General features: G+C 53.0%; 1 protein-coding gene across 3 annotated transcripts in view; it reads left to right on the top strand.

Moving 5' to 3' along the window:
- The window catches only part of OSGIN1 (oxidative stress induced growth inhibitor 1), a 53,606-nt gene that overhangs the window by 4,999 nt on the left and 25,156 nt on the right, over positions 1–23,451 (top strand). The window contains exon 1 of one of the 3 annotated variants that reach the window (XM_067719538.1): positions 14,563–14,755. The exons of 1 other annotated variant lie outside the window; for it this stretch is intronic. The gene's annotated coding sequence lies outside the window, so the exon portion shown is untranslated. Of the gene's footprint in view, positions 1–14,562; positions 14,756–18,332; positions 18,355–23,451 lie in introns of those variants that run through there. One more of the 3 variants, XM_067719534.1, reaches the window with a different exon arrangement.

Genomic DNA, 23,451 nt, shown 5'->3' on the forward strand with positions numbered 1-23,451 from the left:
CAGTAACACGAGCACGGACAGTGTCTCCCAGACCTGTTTTCTATCCCACTTGCTCTCAAGCCATCACTCTGACCACCAGATCTTCCTCTACTTGTGCCTGGCAGTATGGTGGGCTCACAGTAAGGGCTCAGTAGACTGTCATTAGTAGTCAGTTAACACAGCGCCCAGGGTTCAAGGCTGCAGCCACCCTCCACCCCTCCCCAGCACGGAGCCTGCTCCCCCTGGCATTCCCAGCCCGCACCCTACAGACCCCACCCGTGGGGTGGCTGTTCTCCCCTCCTTTCCCGTGCACGGCTCTCCTCCTCTCTCATTGCTTTGGGGTCTGTGGTTCAGACGGACCCCAGATCTCTCCAGCCTGTTGTCCAACAGTCTTGGGCTATTCTGGAATTCAGATTAATTCCGTTTCCAGGGCTGCAAGTGGCCTTGGGGCTGACCTGCTCTGACTTGTTCATGGGCGGCTTTTGTTCTGAAAGGCAGTAGGTGCCATAATGGTTGACGTCACCAGCTTTGGCTCCAGCCAGTGGCGGGTTCAAATCCCGACCCCACCACTTCCCAGCTGGGTGACCTGCAGCAAACCACCTACCCTCGTCTTGCCCATTTTCCCATCTTTAAATGGGGGCAACCACAGCACCTACCTCGGGGGCTGCTGAGAGCCTCCAAGGAGATGACGTGCATAAAGCTTTGAAAAGGCACCAGCTGTTGTCTCTATTACAGATGTTTATACATCTGGACTCTGGGACCACCGTCACACTCATGCAGATGTAGGTTCTGGAATCTGTCGTCCCCCTCTTTGGAAGTTAGAGTTGTGATGGTTTTCTGGCTTCCGTTCTATACGGTGACTAAGTGCACTAATTCATTTCCAGGAACTTCTGTGCACTGAGGTCTCCTCATCGCCCCATGGCAGCTAAGCAGCACCTCACTTTCAGACGAGGATCCCCAGGTTCAGTGGCTTGGCCCAAGCTGAGCTCTCCCGGCTGGTGCCTTGTCCAGAAAGCCCTGAGCCGGCTCTCCCATGCTGGCTTGAGGCACTCCGATGCCTGCCCCCGCATTGCTCCTCTGCACCACCCACCCCATCTTCCATCTCAGAGGGCTGGACCTTCTCTGCCCTCCGGATCTAGGGCAGCTGAGGGTTGCACAGCCCTGCCCTCTATCGGTCATCTAGGGGCATAACACTTCTGCAAGAGCGCCATGTTGTTCTGTTTGTGGCTTTATATTTGTTGGAATATAAAGTCCATTTTGATCTCTTCTTGGATAGAAACAAAAGCTACTCCGTGATTCCTGTTCACCACAGAAAGCTGCTGCATTATTTGCAGTTTAGCAAAATCGGTAGAGTGACCCCAGGTCTCTTTCTCGTCTTTGGTGGTTTTTTTTTCCTTTTTTTCTTCTTTTCTGATTGCATTTGCATTTCTCGACTAGCTAATTTTTTTTAACATCTTTATTGGAGTATAATTGCTGTACAATGGTGTGTTAGCTTCTGCTGTATAACAAAGTGAATCAGCTATACATATACATATATCGCCATATCCCCTCCCTCTTGCGTCTCCCTCCCACCCTCCCTATCCCACCCCTCTAGGTGGTCACAAAGCACCGAGCTGATCTCCCTGTGCTATGCGGCTGCTTCCCACTAGCTACCTGTTTTACATTTGGTAGTGTATATATGTCCATGCCACTGTCTCACTTCATCCCAGCTTACCCTTCCCCCTCCCCGTGTCCTCAAGTCCATTCTCTACGTCTGCGTCTTTATTCCTGTCCTGCCCCTAGCTTCTTCAGGACCATTTTTTTTTTTAGATTGCATATATATGTGTTAGCATACGGTATTTGTTTTTCTCTTTATGACTTACTTCTCGACTAGCTAATTCTTAGTCTTCGAGGAAAGGAGGAAGAAACAGCATTTATCTCTGCTCTGGGCCGGAAGTTCTCCGCACCTCCCAGCCCCGAAGCCTGAGGGAGTGATTCCCATTTGCAGATGAGGAAACTGAGGCTCTGGGAATGCTGAGAGCAGCTGCTGAGGCTGGAGCTGGGGCCCGAGCCCAGGCCTGCCCAGCGCTGTCCACACAGCCCTGACTTCCAACCTCACAGCGCAAGCAAAGCCCCAGGGCAGGAGGCCAGGGGCACCGTGGCAGGAGTGAGGGGGATGGAGTCGGGAGGGCAGCCCGGCCGGACAAGACGGCCAGGGATGGAGATGTTGTGACACTAAAACTCCAGCAAGGGGGAGGCTGCTGGGAAGGTTTAAATCCAGTGTCCTCTAAAATCTGAGCAGTCGGTATTTGCCAGTGGTTCAGGGATGGACGCCCCGCTCCAACCAGTTCAGGGCAGAGAACCTCAGCTCGTAAAATCCACCGGACGAGGGCAGAGCCACTGAGCGCACATGGGCGGAGACAGCAGGACTCCGGGAGCCTTGGGAGAGCAGAGCAGGCCTGCTGCCTGCCCAGGGCCCCCCCCCCCCCATCTTCTCCGCTGCCCTCTCCGCTCTCCTCCAAGGCCTCGCCACTTTCTGGAGACCCGCTTCAGCCCAGGGGTCTGCCCACAGTCCCACCGCTGTAGAGACCATCTCTCTGGGTCGCCCCGCCGCTAGTTACCCGGCCTCAGCCGTGGGCAGGGCGGAGGGATGATCGGCCCAGTCTGGAGACGGGGAGACGGGCCCCGCGAGGGGTCCAGCTGGAAGGCGACTCTGTCTCTGGACCAGTCGAGTGGAGCGGTTGGCGTCCACTGTTCCCATGGTGGTGGGAGGTGACAAGTGTCGGAGGTGGGGGACGGTTCCTAGGGGCGGGGGCGGGCCGTAGCCCATCTACCACAGAGCCTGGTGTGTATGGGTGACAAAGGCTGGAACCCCCCCCCCCCAGGCTTGTCCGTTTCAAGTACGTTGCTATGAATCTTCCCACCACACCTGGCTCGTAGCAGAGGCTCAGTACGTATTTTCCATCCACTGGAGAAACGCAGCCCTCATTCCTGTGCACTAGACAGCGCTTCCTGAGCAAAATTTAGTCCCTCCTTGATAACTGTGGCAGGGAAGGAGGGAGACCAGAGAGCTGCCTTAGCTATTGCAAACGCTGTTTTCCTGGGAGAGAGGTGCGGCTCTTTTCCACGCTGCTCCAGAGAGGACTGCCACGGGCACTTGCTCCTTCCCCTCGCCCTGCTCTGGGGTCCACCTCTCACCGGCTCTGCGATACTCCCAGCCACCCCGAAGGGGTAATCCTAGCAGGTGCCCTCTGGGCAGCAGTCAGGCCCGGGGAACGTGCTCTTCCCCCGTCGCTACTGGCCGTCCCGCTGCCTCCTTCCCGCTACCCTCAAGTCTTGGCAGATGGTCCCTCAAGGCCTGATCCCAGGAGTCCCTTCTTTCCCCTCGAGAATCTCATCTCCATCCACGTCTTCACTTGCCACCTGCACACCTGATGACAAGAGTGACCGTCGTCTTTGCTTGCCTGGGGCAACGCCCGTCCGAGGTGCCCCTGTCCTGGCGTAGTTGTTACGAGAGCGTCCCTTCCCTCTCGGAAGCGTCCCAGTTTGGACCAACAGTTCTATGGTCTGCCCACCGAGGACGCGCACGTGGGTATCGACAACGCAACTCAGCCACCTGCAGAGGGTCCCCTGGCTTTGACAGCGACCATCACCCTGGGCGCCCTGCATCACGGCCCCTTACGGGCAGGGTCTTTCTGACCAGCCTTGGCCCCCTGCCCTGGCTCTCCCCACAGAGTCCTGCCCCCTGGGGCTGCTGTGTGGGAATAGGACACAGTCCCCACCCACCCATCCCAGGAACCCACAAGACCTCACTTCCTGCAAATCCAGTTCCTGCCCAGGAAGCACAATCCCAGCTGCCTTGGTGGAGGGCTGTTGGGTGCAGGCATGTTCCGGGTGATGACTTGCATTCAGTCTGAAGACCCCAGGGGGGCCTGTTACAGGAGCGCCATTGTCCCCACTGACAGCTGAAGACACAGGCCCAGAGGGACGGGCCTGGGAGCTGCTCTTACAGCCCTGCTGTGTGACCTGAGACCTACAGGGCAAGTTCCCTCTAAACACAGAAAAGGGAAGTTAAAAGACATGCTTCTCTCCGCAGTCCCACTTCCACCTCTCCCGAGCTACACAGTGTCCCCAGGGCCCCTGCCTGGCAGTGAAGGCAGGTCTGCAGGGAATGCTGGTGTTAGCGCCCAGTCCTGGGGCTGTGAGGGGGGATTTGAGGGGACAGGTAGGTCTGGAACCCAGCACGGTGTCTGCGGCACGCAGGCTCTTAGGTGTGGTGGCTCCGTGGGTGGTGACCTGCCGTGTCTGGAGAGGCGAGGAGGCCACAAATCCCCCTTTGCCACTGTCAGCAGGGTCAGAAACCTGTCTGATGCTAAAAATGGTTCTGAGCCTGGATCCCAATCAGCAGGCATCGCGGGTGCTGTGCACACTATTGGCCACAAGATGGCGGTGTTGCCTTTCCCTTTCCTGAACTTGGGGCCTTTTTTTATATATATATATAAATTTATTTATTTATTCTTGGCTGCGTTGGATCTTCGTTGCTGCGCGGGGGCTTTCTCTAGTTGAGGTGAGCGGCGTCTACTCTGTTGTGGTGCGCGGACTTCTCACTGTGGTGGCTTCTCGTTGCGGAGCACAGGCTCTAGGTGCGCGGGCTTCAGTAGTTGTGGCACATGAGCTCAGTAGTTGTGGCGCACGGGCTTAGTTGCTCCGTGGCATGTGGGATCTTTCCGGACCAGGGCTCGAACCCATGTCCCCTGCATTGGCAGGCGGATTTTTAACCACTGCGCCACCAGGGAAGCCTGAACTTGGGGACTTTAATCACAACTTAGCAAATAACAAACCCACCTGCCACCCCCAGCCCCCGGGCGGGTGTGAAACCTGCACCCAGATTCCGCACAGCAGGCTTCCCATCCTCTCACAGGAGCTGACAGCGCTCAGAACCGCTGCAGTGACCTGAGCTGTCCAAGCCTGCTGTTCCGCTGGCTTTCACCAAGTTTCCCCGCAGGCTCTTGGGGGCCCCCCAGCCGGAGCTGGTCGTCATCTCCAGTGGAGCAAGAGTGGGCATGTTCGCAGATGTCCCAGGGCACCCCCTCCCCAGGCCCTCAGATGGGTCACCGTGCAGGCTGACTCAAGACACGGCTTTCTGGTTCCGGCACGGAGCCCAGATCACAAATCCCTCCCGCTAAATGTAGAGGCCGTGGCCTCAAACTTCAGACGTTTGGTAACCACCAGGGCGAGTTTTATATCACTGCCATAAAGAAACACTCAGTGTTTCCTGTCAATAAATAGAATTTAAGAGTAAAAATAACACGTTAAAAACAAAGCAGTATTACAACATTCTAGATAAATTTGGTTGCTTCTGAGATGCACGTTAGGGAGTGGGAAAGATGGACAAAGCACCAGACAGACTTACAGACGTTCCCCTTGAGGATCCAGAAAGTCCTCAGAAGACTTTTGGAAGAATGAGAATCGGAAAAAGATTCAATGAGATGCTGGCTTTGTCCAAGAGCCTCCAGATTCGCGCACCTCACACTTCGGGAAACTTCTGGGGGACCCTGTCTCTGGACACACACAGTGCGCACTTCCGTTGGGCTTATCGACGTCAGTTGCTGCAGATGTGCTCTCGAGGGGCCAGCGGTCAGTACGAGGACCGGAAGGAAAGCCACGTGCAGGCAGAACTCAGAGCCCGGCGAGGAGCTGCCCTCGGGGGCCAGGAGATGGGCGGCTCCCCAGCCCCACGTGGCCAGCGGCTGGCACCCTGATGCTGGGGGACTGTCCAGGCTCTGTGGGCCTTCCGGAGCTCTGCAAATGCTGGATTAAGCTTTCGCTTAAAAATCTCGCACACGGGTCTGCACGTCACCTCCCTGCACGGACGCTGGTGTTAGCGGCCATGCTGCGGCTGTGGGATATTTGACAAGATAAGGCCAGCATGGTGTCTGCCGGGCAGCGAGATGCTCTCAGATATGCAGCAGAAGCAGCCCGTCCATAAATGTGGCGCCTCAAATGCGAGCATACGGGGGGCTTGGGGCACCAGGTAATCTCAGCTTCATCAGGCCCTCCGAATACCCAGGCTTGCCCCCAGATGTGTTCAGTGGAAGCCCACGCCGACAACTGCCTTAAACTCTGAACATTTGCACCTTTTTGTCTGCACGACTCAGCGCTCTCTCTGGGTTCTGTGCAACCACAGAGACGGGTCAGCTTGTTGAAATAAGCACTGGACATCCCAAACCCCTCGGTTCCAATTTCTGCAATTCTCAAAACAGCCTTGTCGCTGAAAGCTTTTTTACCCAAGACCTCAGGATCACGAGGCCGCCACCCTCCAAAGCAGCAGCTGATAGCTGACCTTCTGAAGAGGAAGGTCATGTGTTGCAACAGCCATGGGACTCATCAGTCCTGGCCTGAAGCCAGGCAGGAGGGGGCCTGCCAGGGGCGTGGGCTTTTGAGGGTCTTACACGTCACACACGAGAGAAATTTATTAACAAACACGTGACACCTCCGTCCCTCCAAGCTTAACCTCCACTCCTGCAGTGACACCAGTCGAGCCCAGAGGAACACTCTCCATGTCCCTTGTTTTATGTCCTTGAATCAAAAGGCCGCTGTGCCCAGCACCGGTGGTTGGCAGGCTGTGCTGTCACCGGCAGACACAGCGCCGCTTCAGAGCAGAGGGGGGACTGGAGCGGCAGAAGAGCGTAGGTGACAAGGAAGACACATCATTCAACTGTCAGGCCCTTCCTTTCCGATGGCAGAAATCCAAGGGATTTTGGCAGGCCCAAGTGTAGCCGCCCAGGAGGCCAGGACGGTTCATGAGTTGGATACGCCTGTACTTTCTGACCATCCCAACCCACGGCCCCATCCACGGAACCCTCAGACATAACTGTACTGTCATGATTGTTACATGGATGACCTTCAGACACATAAAAACTGTAGCTTTACAGTACTTTTTTCCCTTCGATTTTGTCATCACAAGACTACCTGTGACAGTAGAGGTTAGGACCTAATTTATTTGAACCCAGATACGGGTTCTAACCCTGGTGTCATCACTTATGAGCTATGGGGCCATTACTGAATTTACAACAAGTAAATGTCACCATTTCAGTTTATAAAACAGATGTAGGGCTTCCCTGGTGGCGCAGTGGTTGAGATTCCGCCTGCCGAGGCAGGGGACGCGGGTTCGTGCCCCAGTCCGGGAAGATCCCACATGCCGCGGAGCAACTGGGCGCGTGAGCCATGGCCTCTGAGCCTGCGCGTCCGGAGCCTGTGCTCCGCAACGGGAGAGGCCACAACAGTGAGAGGCCCGCGTACCGCAAAACAAAACAAAACAAAACAAAAAAAACCTTGGCTATTGTGAATAGTGCTGCTGTGAACATAGGGGTGCATGTATCTTTTTGAATTACAGTTTTGTCTGGACATATGCCCAGGAGTGGGATTGCTGGATCTCATGGTAGCTTTATTTTTAGTTTTTTTAAGGAACGTCCATACTGTTCTCCATAGTGGCTGTACCAGTTTACATTCCCACCAACAGTGTAGGAGGGTTCCCTTTTCTCCACACCCTCTCCAGCATTTGTTACGTGTAGACTTTTTTTTTTTTTAACATCTTTATTGGGTGTTAGGTTACAAGGGTGTGGGTTACAAGGGTGTGTTAGTTTCTGCTTTATAACAAAGTGACTCAGTTGTACATATACATATGTTCCCATATCTCTTCCCTCTTGCGTCTCCCTCCCTCCCACCCTCCCTATCCCACCCCTCCAGGCAGTCACAAAGCACCGAGCTGATCTCCCTGTGCTATGCGGCTGCTTCCCACTAGCTATCTATTTTATGTCTGGTAGTGTATATATGTCCATGCCACTCTCTCACTTTGTCACAGTTTACCCTTCCCCCTTCCCATATCGTCAAGTCCATTCTCTAGTAGGTCTGTGTCTTTATTCCCATCTTGTCCCTAGGTTCTTCAGGACCTTTTTTTTTTTTTTCGTAGATTCCATATATATGTGTTAGCATACGGTATTTGTTTTCCTCTTTCTGACTTACTTCACTCTGTATAACAGACTCTAGGTCCATCCACCTCACTACAAATAACTCAATTTCGTTTCTTTTTATGGCTGAGTAATATTCCATTGTATATATGTGCCACATCTTCTTTATCCATTCATCTGTTGATGGACACTTAGGTTGCTTCCATGTCCTGGCTATTGTAAATAGAGCTGCAATGAACATTTTGGTACCTGTCTCTTTTTGAATTATGGTTTTCTCAGGGTATATGCCCAGTAGTGGGATTGCTGGGTCGTATGGTAGTTCTATTTTTAGTTTTTTGAGGAACCTCCATACTGTTCTCCACGGTGGCTGTATCAATTTACATTCACACCAACAGTGCAAGAGGGTTCCCTTTTATCCACACCCTCTCCAGCATTTATTGTTTGTAGACTTTTTTGATGATGGCCATTCTGACCGGTGTGAGATGATATCTCACTGTAGTTTTGATTTGCATTTCTCTAATGATTAATGATGTTGAGCATTCTTTCATGTGTTTGTTGGTAACCTGTATATCTTCTTTGGAGAAATGTCTATTTAGGTCTTCTGCCCATTTTTGGATTGGGTTGTTTGTTTTTTTTTGATATTGAGCTGCATGAGCTGCTTGTAAATTTTGGAGATGAATCCTTTGTCAGTTGCTTCATTTGTAAATATTTTCTCCCATTCTGAGGGTTGTCTTTTTGTCTTGTTTATGGTTTCCTTTGCTGTGCAAAAGCTTTGAAGTTTCATTAGGTCCCATTTTTTTATTTCTGTTTTTATTTCCATTTCTCTAGGAGGTGGGTCAAAAAGGATCTTGCTGTCATTTATGTCATAGAGTGTTCTGCCTATGTTTTTCTCTAAGAGTTTGATAGTGCCTGGCCTTACATTTAGGTCTTTAATCCATTTTGAGTTTATTTTTGTGTATGGTGTTAGGGAGTGTTCTAATTTCATACTTATACATGTACCCGTCCAGTTTTCCCAGCACCACTCTTTGAAGAGGCTGTCTTTTCTCCACTGTATATTCTTGCCTCCTTTGTCAAAGATAAGGTGACCAGGGCTTCCCTGGTGGCTCAGTGGTTGAGAATCTGCCTGCTAATGCAGGGGACACGGGTTCGAGCCCTGGTCTGGGAAGATCCCACATGCCGTGGAGCAACTAGGCCCGTGAGCCACAACTACTGAGCCTGCGCGTCTGGAGCCTGTGCTCCGCAACAAGAGAGGCCGCGATAGTGAGAGGCCCGTGCACCGCAATGAAGAGTGGCCCCCGCTTGCCACAACTGGAGAAAGCCCTTGCACAGAAATGAAGACCCAACACAGCCAATAAATAAATAAATAAATAAATAAATAAGCCAAGCATTTGAAGCCCTTAAAAAAAAAAAAAAGATAAGGTGACCATATGTGCATGGGTTTATCTCTGGGCTTTCTGTCCTGTTCCATTGATCTATATTTCTGTTTTTGTACCAGTACCATACTGTCTTGATTACTGTAGGTTTGTAGTGTAGTCTGAAGTCAGGGAGCCTGATTCCTCCAGCTCCGCTTTTTTCCCTCAAGACTGCTTTGGCTATTCAGGGTCTTTTGTGTCTCCATACAAATTTTAAGATTTTTTGTTCTAGTTCTGTAAAATATGCCATTGGTAATTTGATAGGGATTGCATTGAATCTGTAGATTGCTTTGGGTAGTATAGTCATTTTCACAGTATTGATTCTTCCAATCCAAGAACATGGTATATCTCTCCATCTGTTGGTATCATCTTTAATTTCTTTCATCAGTGTCTTATAGTTTTCTGCATACACATCTTTTGTCTCCTTAGGTAGGTTTATTCCTAGTTATTTTATTCTTTTTGTTGCAATGGTTAATGGGAGTGTTTTCTTAATTTCACTTTCAGATTTTTCATCATTAGTGTATAGGAATGCTAGAGATTTCTGTGCATTAATTTTGTATCCTGCTACTTTACCAAATTCATTGATTACCTCTAGTAGTTTTCTGGTAGCATCTTTAGGACTCTCTATGTATGGTATCATGTCATCTGCAAACAGTGACAGTTTTACTTCTTCTTTTCCAATTTGTATTCCTTTTATTTCTTTTTATTCTCTGATCCTGTGGCTAAAACTTCCAAAACTATGTTGAATAAGAGTGGTGAGAGTGGGCAGCCTTGTCTTGTTCCTGATCTTAGTGGAAATGGTTTCAGTTTTTCACCATTGAGGACGATGTTGGCTATGGGTTTGTCATATATGGCTTTTATAATGTTGAGGAAAGTTCCCTCTCTGCCTACTTTCTGGAGGGTTTTTATCATAAATTGGTGTTGAATTTTGTCAAAAGCTTTCTCTGCATCTATTGAGATGATCATATGGTTTTTCTCCTTCAATTTGTTAATATGGTGTATCACATTGATTGATCTGTGTATATTGAAGAATCCTTGCATTCCTGGGATAAACCCCACTTGATCATGGTGTATGATCCGTTTAATGTGCTGTTGGTTTCTGTTTTCTAGTATTTTGTTGAGGATTTTTGATCTATGTTCATCAGTGATATTGGCCTGTAGTTTTCTTTCTTTGTGACATCTTTGTCTGGTTTTGGTATCAGGGTGATGGTAGCCTCGTAGAATGACTTTGGGAGTGTTCCTCCCTCTGCTATATTTCGGAAGAGTTTGAGAAGGAAAGGTGTTAGCTCTTCTCTAAATGTTTGATAGAATTCGCCTGTGAAGCCATCTGGTCCTGGGCTTTTGTTTGTTGGAGATTTTTAATCACAGTTTCAAGTTCAGTGCTTGTGATTGGTCTGTTCATATTTTCTATTTCTTCCTGGTTCAGTCACAGAAGGTTGTGCATTTCTAAGAATTTGTCCATTTCTTCCAGGTTGTTCATTTTATTGACATAGAGTTGCTTGTAGTAATCTCTCATGATCCTTTGTATTTCTGCAGTGTCAGTTATTACTTCTCCATTTTAATTTCTAATTCTGTTGATTTGCGTCTTCTCCCTTTTTTTCTTGATGAGTCTGGCTAGTGGTTTATCAATTTTGTTTATCTTCTCAAAGAACCAGCTTTTAGTTTTATTGATCTTTGCTATAGTTTCCGTCATTTCTGTTTCATTTAGTTCTGATCTGATCTTTATGATTTCTTTCCTTCTGCTAACTTTGGGGTTTTTAATTCTTCTTTCTCTAATTGCTTTAGGTGTAAGGTTAGGTTGTTTATTTGAGATGTTTCTTGTTTCTTAAGGTAGAATTGTATTGCTATAAACTTCCCTCTTAGAACTGCTTTTGCTGCATCCCATAGGTTTTGGGTCGTCGTGTTTTCATTGTCATTTGTTTCTAGGTATTTTTTGATTTCCTCTTTGATTTCTTCAGTGATCTCTTGGTTATTAAGTAGTGTATTGTGTAGCCTCCATGTGTTTGGATTTTTTACAGATTTTTTCCTGTAATTGATATCTAGTCTCATAGCGTTGTGGTCAGAAAAGATACTTGATACGATTTCAATTTTCTTAAATTTACCAGGGCTTGATTTGTGACCCAAGATATGATCTATCCTGGAGAATGTTCCATGAGCACTTGAGAAGAATGTGTATTATGTTGTTTTTGGATGGAATGTCCTATAAATATCAATTAAGTCCATCTTGTTTAATGTATCATTTAAAGCTTGTGTTTCCTTATTAATTTTCTGTTTGGATGATCTATCCATTGGTGAAAGTGGGGTGTTAAAGTCCCCTTCTAATGATTGTGTTACTGTCGATTTCCCCTTTTATGGCTGTTAGCATTTGCCTTATGTATTGAGGTGCTCCTAGGTTGGGTGCATAAATATTTACAATTGTTATATCTTCTTCTTGGATTGATCCCTTGATCATTATGTAGTGTCCTTCTTTGTCTCTTGTAATAGTCTTTATTTTAAAGTCTATTTTGTCTGATATGAGAATTGCTACTTCAGCTTTCTTTTGATTTCCATTTGCATGGAATATGTTTTTCCATCCCCTCACTTTCAGTCTGTATGTGTCCCTAGGTCTGAAGTGGGTCTGTTATAGACAGCATATATATGGGTTTTGTTTTTGTATCCATTCAGCCAATCTATGTCTTTTGGTTGGAGCATTTAATCCATTTACATTTAAGGTATTTATCAATATGTATGTTCCTATTACCATTTTCTTAATTGTTTTGGGTTTGTTATTGTAGGTCTTTTCCTTCTCTTGTGTTTCCTGCCTAGAGGAGTTCCTTTAGCATTTGTTGTAGAGCTGGTTTGGTGGTGCTGAATTCTCTTAGCTTTTGCTTTTCTGTAAAGGCTTTAATTTCTCCATCAAATCTGAATGAGATCCTTGCTGGGTAGAGTAATCTTGGTTGTAGGTTTTTCTCCTTTATCACTTTAAATATGTCCTGCCACTCCCTTCTGGCTTGCAGAGTTTCTGCTGAAACATCAGCTGTTAACCTTATGGGGACTCCCTTGTGTGTTATTTGTTGTGTTTCCCTTGCTGCTTTTAATATTTTTTCTTTGCATTTTATTTTTGATAGTTTGATTAATATGTGTCTTGTCCTGTTTCACTTTGGCTTTATCCTGTATGGGACTCTCTGTGCCTCTTGGACTTGATAAACTATTTCCTTCCCCATATTAGGGAATTGTTCAACTATAATCTCTTGAAATATTTTCTCAGTTCCTTTCTTTTCCTCTTCTTCCTCTGGTTCCCTATAATTCGAATGTTGGTGCGTTTAATATTGTCCCCGAGGTCTCTGAGACTGTCCTCAATTCTTTTCATTCTTTTTTCTTTATTCTGCTCTGCAGTAGTTATTTCCACTATTTTATCTTCCAGGTCACTTATCCGTTCTTCTGCCTCAGTTATTCTGCTATTGATCCATTCTAGAGAATTTTTAATTTCATTTATTGTGTTGTTCATCATTGTTTGTTTCCTCTTTAGTTCTTCTAGGTCCTTGTTACACATTTCTTTTATTTTCTCTATTCTGTTTCCAAGAGTTTGGATCATCTTTACTATCATTACTCTGAATTCTTTTTCAGGTAGACTGCCTATTTCCTCTTCATTTGTTTGGTTTGGTGGGTTTTTACCTTGCTCCTTCATTGGCTGTGTGTTTCTCTGTCTTCTCATTTTGCTTAACTTACTGTGTTTGGGGTCTCCTTTTTGCAGGCTGCAGGTTCGTAGTTCCCGTTGTTTTTGGTGTCTGTCCCCAGTGGTTAAAGTTTGTTCAGTGGGTTGTGCAGGCTCCCTGGTGGAGGGGACTAGTGCCTGTGTTCTGGTGGATGAGGCTGGATCTTGTCTTTCTGGTGGGCAGGTCCATGTCTGGTGGTGTGTTTTGGGGTGTCTGTGGCCTTATTATGATTTTAGGCAGCCTCTCTGCAAATGGGTGGGGTTGTGTTCCTGTCTTGCTAGTTGTTTGGCATAGGGTGTCCTGCACTGTAGCTTGCTCGTCGCTGAGTGAAGCTGGGTGTTGGTGTTGACATGGAGAACTCTGGGAGATTTTCGCCGTTTGATATTACGTGGAGCTGGGAAGTGTCTTGTGGACCAGTGTCCTGAACTTGGCTCTCCCACCTCAGAGGCACAGCCCTGACCCCAGGCTGGAGCACCAAGAGCCTTTCATCCACACGGCTCAGAATAAAAGGGAGAAAAAATAGAAAGAAAGAAAGAAGATAAAATAAAATAAAGTTATTAAATAAAAAATAATTATTAAGAAAAAAATTTTTAAGTAAAAAAGAAAATGCACAGACAGAACCCTAGGACAAATGATACAAGCAAAGCTATACAGACAAAATCTCACACAGAAGCATACACATACACACTCACTAAAAGACAAAAAGGGAAAAAAATGTATATATCTTTGCTCCCAAAGTCCGCCTCCTCAATTTGGGATGACTCGTTGTCTATTCAGGTATTCCACAGATGCAGGCACATCAAGTTGATTGTGGAGCTTTAATCCGCTGCTCCTGAGGCTGCTGGGAGAGATTTCCCTTTCTCTTCTTTGTTCTCACAGCTCCCAGGGGCTCAGCTTTGGATTTGGCCCCGCCTCTGCCTGTAGGTCGCCGGAGGGCGTCTGTTCTTGGCTCAGACAGGACGGGGTTAAAGGAGCCGCTGATTAGGGGGCTCTGGCTCACTCAGGCCGGGGGGAGGGAGGGGTATGGATGCGGGGTGGGCCTGCGGCGGCGGAGGCCTGCGTGACGTTGCAGCCTGAGGCGCGCCGTGCGCTCTCCCGGGGAAGTTGTCCCTGGATCCCGGGACCCTGGCAGTGGCGGGCTGCACAGGCTCCCCGGAAGGGGGTGTGTGGATAGTGACCTGTGCTCGCACACAGGCTTCTTGGTGGCGGCAGCAGCAGCCTTAGCGTCTCCCGCCCATCTCTGGGGTCCGCGCTTTTAGCCGTGGCTCGCGCCCGTCTCTGGAGCTCCTTTAAGCAGCGCTCTTCCCCTCTCCTCGCGCACCAGGAAACAAAGAGGGAAGAAAAAGTCTCTTGCCTCTTCGGCAGGTCCAGACTTTTCCCCGGACTCCCTCCCGTATAGCCGTGGCGCAATAACCCCTTCAGGCTGTGTTCACGCCGCCAACCCCAGTCCTCTCCCGGGGCTCCGACCGAAGCCCGAGCCTCAGTTCCCAGCCCCGCCCGCCCCGGCAGGTGAGCAGACAAGCCTCTCGGGCTGGTGAGTGCTGGTCGGCACCGACCCTCTGTGCGGGAATCTCTCTGCTTTGCCCTCCGCACCCCTGTGGCTGTGCTCTCCTCCGCGGCTCCAAAGCTTCCCCCTCCGCCACCCGCAGTCTCCGCCCGCGAAGGGGCTTCTAGTGTGTGGACACCTTTCGTCCTTCACAGCTCCCTCCCACTGGTGCAGGTCCCGTCCCTGATCTTTTGTCTCTGTTTTTCCTTTTTTCTTTTGCCCTACCCAGGTACGTGGGGAGTTTCTTGCTTTTTGGGAGGTCTGAGGTCTTCTGCCAGCGTTCAGTAGGTGTTCTGTAGGAGTTGTTCCACGTGTAGACATATTTCTGATGTACCTGTGGGGAGGAAGGCGATCTCCGCGTCTTACTCTTCCGCCATCTTGAAGCTCCTCCACGTGTAGGCTTTTTGGTGATGGCCATTCTGACCGCTGTGAGGTGACACCACACTGTAGTTCTGATTTGCATTTCTCTAATGATTAGTGATGTTGAGCGTCTTTTCATGTGCCGATTGGCCATCTGTAGAAAATACGTTTCTTTTATTTAGAATTTTTCCTACTGGCGTTCCAAGTGAGACTTTTTGGTTTGTTAACATTCTCTGAGTCTGCATGTGGGGGAAGTTCGGGAACGTTGGACGAGATAGTTTGCAGGCCTTTCCGAATGGCAGTGGGGCCCCTGGAGTCTGAGCAGCCTCCTTCCTCCGCTTGGTCCGTCCTCACCTCTGCCCTTGGGGCAGCAGCCTGCATGGCGGCAATGCCTCGGGTTCTCCTGGCTCTGGCGGCCTCCTTTGGGAATGAGCCGCGATCTCGCTTTTCCTTTAGCAGCTCCATCCAGAAACCTCCAGTAAATAGAGGGACGTCTGCCCCATCCCAGGTCTGGAGGGTGCCCGGTGCACGCCCACGCTACAAGTGAGGAGACAGGTCTTGCAGGCCACGCTGCGAGCAGGTGGTGGCGGTGGGCTGGCCGTGGCGATGTCTGCCCCCGAGAGCAGAGTTCTGAACCGTCCAACTGTGGGGCCTCTTGCCCACCTCCCCTTGCGTCGGGCTCACCTTGGCAAGAGGTGCCCATTTTCAGGGTGGCCACCTTGAGGCCGAGGATGCTCTGGTGGAGGTGCTGCGAGGGAAGGAGCGGGGCCCAGGCAGGACCCTGGGGCAGAGGCTGTCCAGGCTTCCCCCCACCACAGACCCCCACCCGCCCAGGGTAGGACTTTGCGATACGACAAACAGGCCAGCCTGGCCTCCTGTCCCCCTGCTCCCCTGATGCCACATCCAGGTTGGCGGAGTGCCCCCAGGGGAGGGCCAGCTCCACTGTGCCCACTCCTTCCCAGCCAGCGCTGGTCACCTGTCAGCCCTGCAAACCCAGCCTTACTTGTCACCAGGTAGGGAAAGCGGGCTGTGGCGAGAAGGGGCCAGAGAGGAGGGGGAGCTCCAGGGACGTGGCGGCCAGACCCCGTGGCCCCGTGGGCCCGGAGCGAGGAGGGTTAAGCCCGTGGGCTGTGGAGTCAGGGGGCCTGGGCGGGAGCCCCCGGGCTGTACTTGCCGTCACGCGATCTGGGGAGAGTGCTGTGACCCCTGAGCCTCAGTATCCCCAGCAGTAAAATGGGCTAACTCTGGTCCCTCCCCTGCGAGGGTGACGGGAGCTCCCTCTGGAGGCCCTAGCACACTCCCCCCACCCCACCCCCCCGTTCAGAAGGTGCCAGGACCCGTCATCGTCCCTTGTCATCAGCCCACGTAAGTGGCCACCATCACTCCCATCTCAGCCCGGAGCCGGGGCTCTCCTCAGAGCGCCAGCTGCTCACAGACGCCTGTGGACCCTCCACAAGAAGGAGCCCTCGCCAGTGTGCCCACGCCCCTGCCACTCCGGGGCCGAGGGAGAGGGTGGCCAGGCCTCCCTCCCTGCCTCTGTCCTCCTAGGCCTCTGGCGCCCACCTTGGCCCTGTGTCCGGCTGGTGGAGACAGGCCCGGGCGCTCTGACTCAGTCTCTGGCGAAGCAGCTCCCCCAGGAGACCGCGTGCTTCACGGCGCGGGCCCGCCTCGAGTCCTGCAGAGGAACCGCAGCCCCCAGGGATGCCCAAGGCCCCAGCCAGTCCTCCCCCCGCCCCCCGGACAGGGGATGCTGCGGCCCCACTGGGTCCTGGCCCCAGCCCTGCCACTTTCTGCGGGGGTCGCTTTGGGAAGGTTGCGCAGCGTCCGTTTCCCCGTCTGTGAAACGCCTGTAACCGCAGCTTCCCGGTGGGGAAGCTGAGATGCCCCGTGATGTGATGCAGCTGAGGCGCTGAGCCCCCGGGGTTGGGGTGAGTGGTCTGTAAATGGTGCCCCCCGACCCCATCCTCCTGGGGAGAGCCCCGCCTCCGGGTGGCTGGTAGAACTCCACTCCCACGGTCTGTTCTGGTTGAAATGGCTGGCCTCCAAGGCTGACAGCAGAGCTCCTGGGGCTTCCGGGCCGCAGCCACCGGCAGCTGAGCTCAGGCAGAGCCGGGCCGCACCCCACGTGCTGCCCTGTGTGCCCCGCCTCGCTGGGCTCCACCTCAGGCAAACACCATGCGCAGGCGTTGCCCGGGCGTTGCCGGGGCGTTGCCCAGGGGAGGTGGTCCTGTACCCGGAAAGCTCCCTGCCCAACGCACCCCACCCCAATCCCAGTGCCGGGAGCAGCCGGGCAGTTGGGTGGGACCAGGCTGAAAGCCCAGAGCTGAAACTTGGAGGGAAAGGTAATCCTCGACAGTCCCCTCCCCGCAGGCTTTAATCCCTTGCAATCCCTCCTGTGGGAGCTTTCTGGGACAGCCGTAGCAGAGGACCACAAACTGGGCGTCTTAACACAACAGAAATGTGTCCTCTCACGTTCCCGGGGCCAGAGCCCCCGATCAGGGCGTGGGCAGGGCACCACCCGCAGGCTCTGGCGCGCCCTCCGTTGGCTCGTGACTGTATCGCTCTAGGCCCTGCCTCCGCGGTCACGTGACCTCCCCTGTCGGAGCTCCCTCTCTGTGACAGGGACAGTTGTCATTGGATTTAGGGCCACACTAAATCCAAACGATCTCATCTCAACATCCTTACCGTGATTAACTTTGATCTGCAGAGACCCTTTTTTCTCAATTGGCCGCATTCGTAAGTTTCTGGGGTTACAGGACTTGGATGTACCTTTTGGGAGGCCACCATTCCACCCACTCCTCCAGTTTCCTCTCCCCGAGATGTGATGACGTCTAAACAAAGATGTGGAGACACATGGGGTTTGCCTGCTAGCAGTTCACGTGGCTCAGCTTACATCTTGACCGCCAATTCCTGTTGCACACTCCCAAGCCCCTGGATATTAGAATGGATGGGGGGATGGGAAGGGCAGGTCCAGAATGTCTGAGATGGAAAGTCCCAGGGGAGGAGCCCAGGCCGACCCCCTCATTTACAGATGAGAAACCTGAAGGCCAGTCGACACTCCCAGGGAGCCAGGGGTTTGAAGGTGCCCTGGAAGAGCTGACGCCTCTGATGTTATGTCTCCAGGAACAGAAAGGTCAGCCCCAGAGGAAGGAGCCCAGGAGCCTCTGGTCTTAACTGTCCCTCGCTTAAGGAGTACTCTTAGGCCCAATTCATGCAGTGGTATTTACGGAACACCTACGTGCCAGGGCCTATCCTAGGCATTTGTGATCCACCAGGGAACAGAACAGAAAACACCCTGCCCTCTGGGAACTGGCAGCCCAGTGTGGGGACCCAGACAAGCAAACGGGCAAGTAAGTGTGTAGTGTGTCAGTGCTGGCGAGGGCTGTGTGGCGAGAGACAGCTGCGTGAGGAGGGTAAGAGCTGCTTTTTTTTTAATTTTAAGATTTATTTATTTATTTTTGGCTGCATCGGGTCTTAGCTGCGGCACGTGGGATCTTTCATTGTGGTGCGCGGGCTTCTCTCTAGCTGTGGCATGCCGGTTTTCTCGTCTCTTGTTGTGGCGCGCGGGCTCCAGGGCTTGTGGGCTCTGTGGTTTGCGGCACGCAGGCTCTCTAGTTGAGGCACGCAGGCTCAGTAGTTGTGGCGCGCCGGCTTAGTTGCCCCGCAGCATGTGGGGTCTTCTTTCCCTGACCAGGGATCGAACCCGAGTCCCCTGCATTGTAGGGAAGATTCTTTACCACTGGACCTCCAGGGAAGTCCCAGGAGCTGCTGTTTTATACAGAGTGCTCTGGCCACTGAGAAGACATATGAGCAGAGACCCACATGGACTGGAGGAACAAGGCACGTGCATGTCCGAGGAAAGAGCATCGTAGGCCCAGGGCACAGCAAGTGCAAAGGCCCCGTGGTGGGAGCAAGCCTGGGGGAGGCCCAGGAAGGCAGAGAGGCGGGAGAGGAGATCAGACGGGTGATGCCAGGTCGCAAAGGACTGGTTTACACCCCAGGTGAGAGGGAAGTCGTTGCAAGGCTAGGGCCCCCTCCCTCTCCTCGCTCCCTCTCCCCCCTTCCCTCCCCCCTCCCCCCCCCAGCTTTGTTTGATGCGACTGTCCTAGCTGCTGCGTGGAGGCTGGGCCGGTTTAGTTAGAAGGCTCTGCAGCAACACAGGGCAGAGATGTGGCAGCAGCTGGGGTGGTGTCAAGTGGTCAAAGTCCAAATACATTTGCAGGTACAGTGGGTGGGATCTGCTGATTGAGTCGGGGTGTAAAGGTTGCCTCTGAGCAGCTGGAAGGAAGGAAGAGCAGCTCTGGGGAGGGGGGGAGGGGGAGGGGGTCGGCGGGGAAGAGGGAGAACCGGCTCTGGCACCCGGGCAGGGCGGGCTTCCCAGTGCGGGGAGCCGAGGTGGCCAGGCAGGTCCTGCCTCTTGAGTCCCCCCTTCTCCACCTGGCTGCATCTTCCCTCTGCCAGTCGCTGCCTGCCGGGGGCCGGAGGGCTGGGGCACAGAGTCAGGCCCCCGCCCAGGGCCCTGCCCCACCCAGTCCCGGCCAGAACCAGGAGGATCGCAGGAAGGGATGCCTTGTCCCCAACCGCCTGGAAGCCGCTTCCCTGCCTGCAGGGGTGGGCGGGGTGCCAATCCTCCTCTCCAAGAATGTGGTCACAGCATTAGAGACACAGAAGCTCCCCGTGGGGGGCCTGGAAGGGATCCAGACCCCGCGCCCCTGCCAGCGCAGACACTTCCACATGGGGGTGTGTACGCAGGGAGAGGCGGGAGGGGGCAGTCGGGATGGAGAAGACCCAGAACCCCAGATACCCCCCCACCCCGTGGCCTTGTTTCTAGGCTGGCTCTGCCTCCTGGGCGGTGGCGGAGGCCAGCCTTTCTGCAGGGCTCCCCATGAGCCGGGAGCAGTTCTCAGGGTTCACGGCCATTCGCAAACCTGTGCTGTTTTTATCCTCCTGTTACCTGTGGGGAAACTGAGATCCAGAGTGGTTGAGTCACTTGGCCCAGGCCACACAGCTCGGAAGCACCCCTGAGGCAAGTTCCTCAGCACACTGCCTCTCAGAGCTCTGTGTAGTTGGGCCTCCACCCTCCTCCCCAACACCCCCTCTCTCCCCCCCCAGCACTCGGCACCCTTGGTCCCACTGTCACCCTCACGCTCACCAGGCCGTCCCAGCCCCAGGGTGTCCATCAGTGCTGTCCCCTCTGCCTGGAGGCTCCTCACCTATCCTTCCGGTCTTAGTGGGAACATCACTTCCTCAGAGAGCCTTTCCCTTCCCGTTGATTACTGATCAGTGCTGAATCAAGCAGGACCGCCACCTCCCGCGTTCTGTAGGTGATGCCCTTATTGATGTGACCCGGGATCGCAGTACAAAGGACCATCCTCTGGCCCCACCCACTGAACCTAGCTCTGGAGCGGTGATCCTCAACCCTGGCTGCACGTGAGAATCACCTGGGGAATCTTTTAAAACCCCAGCGCCCAGGCCTCTAAGGGTGACAGTGGTTATTTATATAACCATCTAACCCAGGGTTCCCAAAGTGTGTTCCAGGGAACACTAGTTCTGCAAAACGCACCTTGAAGAAAGGGTGCGTGGCCAGTGAGTTTGGGAAATGCTGCTGTAAAGCCATGCCCCTACACCTGGGCATCAGATGCGTCCGGGTGGAAACCACCCTCCCTCCAAGAAAGGAAGGCCAAAACGCCTGAATCAGCCTGCCTTCACTGGAAGGACCGCTTCAGCCGAGAGCAGCTGGGTCCTTGTCCAGCGGTCAGTCAATCAGAGACGTTGCCAGCCTACCCTGAGCCAGGCGCAGATGCTGCAGGGTGTACGAGGCAGATATGGTCCCCACCCCTCCCCGCCCGAATCCTGGGCATGGCTGTGGGCGCATCACTCTGTACCCAGCTCTCGCGTCCCTCTTCTCAGGCGGGCGCAGCCACGCTCCGCCCACGGAGCTGAGCGGAGGGTTAGGGCAGGGTGGACATGAAGCCCTTGCAGGAGAGAGAAGTCACCGCCGCAGGGTCCCTCCTGCCAAGCCGGGGCTCCTGGAGGGCCTCGGCTGGGTGCCCCCACCCTGCTCAGCCAGCAGGGGGTCGGGGGGCCGGCCTAACTCGAGTTCAGGGGTCCAGGGTGGTGAGGCCGAGTTGAGAACGAACAGGAAGAGGCATCTGTTAAGTTTCGGGAGCCCGTATTCAGTCCTGTTTGAATTGTATCTATTTATTGACCAGATAGTACAGGAAACTGGCTCGGCATCCAGCAAGTGCCAGTGGGTTTATGGTGAGAAATCAGTCCCCAGCCAGGCAGGTCCCCACTCACACGCCTGCTGCAGGTGCTGGCGTGCCCCCCCAGGCAGCAGACCCGTCCTTCCCCTCTTGCCACTCTCTCCTCCCATCCCCCTCCCTCCTCCCATCCCCTCCCATCCCCCCATCCCCCTCCCCCTCCCATCCCCCTCCCATCCCCTCCCCCTCCCATCCCCCTCCCTCCTCCCATCCCCTCCCCTCCCATCCCCCTCCCCCTCCCATCCCCTCCCCCTCCCATCCCCTCCCTCCTCCCATCCCCTCCCCCTCCCATCCCCTCCCTCCTCCCATCCCCTCCCCCTCCCATCCCCTCCCCTTCCCATCCCCTCCCCCTCCCCTCCCCCTCCCCCTCCCATCCCCCTCCCTACCTGCCTTCTTTTCCTGCACAAATGGAGGCAAAGTCTACCCACCATCCTGATGCCCTGTTTTCACTTGCAGTCATGGAGAACCTTTTGTGTCATCCCCAAAAGAACGGCTGCAGCATACTCTACTGTAAGAATGTGCCAGAACCTACTTAACGAGTCTCTTGACCATCGGCACTTGGGCCGTGTCCCGTTTTCTTCTAAACAATGCTGTAGTGGATAACTCAAGGCAAACATCATTTCACACAGGTGCGAGGCTGCCTCTAAGACAAATACCTCCCGAGGCATTGCCAGGTCAAGGCCATGTGTGCTGTCATCATGACAGATGCGGCCACAGCACTTCCCGAGAGGGTTCCCGCCGCCGCGCCCACCCGCGATGCCCGAGGGATGCGAGCACTTGTGCTGAGTGCCTTTCTGTCCTCCAGAAGCTCACCGGACCCCCCGCCCCCCGACCACCCTCACCCCGGGTTTCTGGCCTCTGGTCTCAGAATCATTTCCTCCACTGACATCCTATGCAGAACGTTGATAACTGACAGAAATGGAAGTGAGCCGGGGTTCAGGCAGGGATGGGCTTCTGCTTCATTGTCTCCCACCCCCAGGACCCCACCTCTGGGCCACCCAGCCAGGGCACAAGGAGAGACACTGAGTTCTCCCCGGGCTAAAGAGGCAGGGGGAGAGAGCATCTCTGGAGCCGGGAGAAAGCCAGACCACGAGGAGGGATCACAGGGCTGGAGCCAGGCCACAGAGGGCGCTCCAGACAGGCCGGCTGAGGAAGTGTCTCCCGGCCCAGTGGCCTGCCCGCCAGGCCGACTGTCAAGCCTTCAGAAATTCTGGGAACCAGTTGTTAAGCACTCCCGTTACTGAGAATTAAATTATATGAACTTACAATTAATACATTATACTCAAAGCAAAGATAACACCTACTCAAAATTCATCGCTCCCTAATGACTTTGCTCCATTTCGCTGCGAGCTGTGGTCGTGAGGTTCCCTACAGGGACGCATCTGGAAATACTCCTGCACGTCTCTCCCCAGCTCTGCGGGCAGACCTGCCATGGGGGTAGCTTGAAATTGACCGTGGTGGGAGCTTTACACCACAGAAGTTGGCAGACGCTGCCAGGTGGGGCCGGTTCACCCCCTGTAGCTGGTTGTGCAACGTCTGCCCTGAATGCTCCCTCCTCCTGCCCTCTGACCTCCTGCCTCCTGCCTGCCTCTCCCTTTGATCAAATCCAACCAGAGGCAGCTGGCTAGGGCCTCAGCCTCCCGGGGCTCACAGCAGGACAGAGAAGGGAGAGCATGGATCTGGGAGAAGCCAGTGGAAGATAATTGGCACGCCAGGCGCCTGCTCTCGGGGAGACAAAAGACACCTTGTGGTCCGCATCACCCTCCGTGTGGGGCAGGCGTCTGTGACCAAGGAGGCTCGGGCTGGTGCTCTGACGACGGAGCAGACCACGTCAGCCCTGAGCTCCAGAACCTCTTTGCAATTTCTAGAGTCATGATAACATGCTTCTAATCCAGGGAATTTGTGTTCCCATTTTGATTGATTCATCACCAACGTGTTCACAAGCCAGGAGTCAGGGGTTCTCACACTTGAGCTGCATCAGAACCCCCGGAGGGTTTGTGGGAACACAGTTGCCAAGCCCCCGCAAGTTTCTGATTCAGTGAGCACGATATTGTGATATAATAAGACATACGTATTTTGCTCCTCATCCCTGCTTCCCGGCCAGAGCTCCTAAAGCCTTTGTCATTTCCTACATGATGAAATGCTAGGAGCATGTTTTATACTAACGGTTGATCTCTGACCCCCACTTCTGGACGCAGGACTTCCAAATCCCTTGGAATTTCCTGGGTGAGGGGAGCATCTTTTGTT

Source organism: Pseudorca crassidens, chromosome 20 (assembly GCF_039906515.1).
Source record: "Pseudorca crassidens isolate mPseCra1 chromosome 20, mPseCra1.hap1, whole genome shotgun sequence".
NCBI lineage: Eukaryota > Metazoa > Chordata > Mammalia > Artiodactyla > Delphinidae > Pseudorca > Pseudorca crassidens.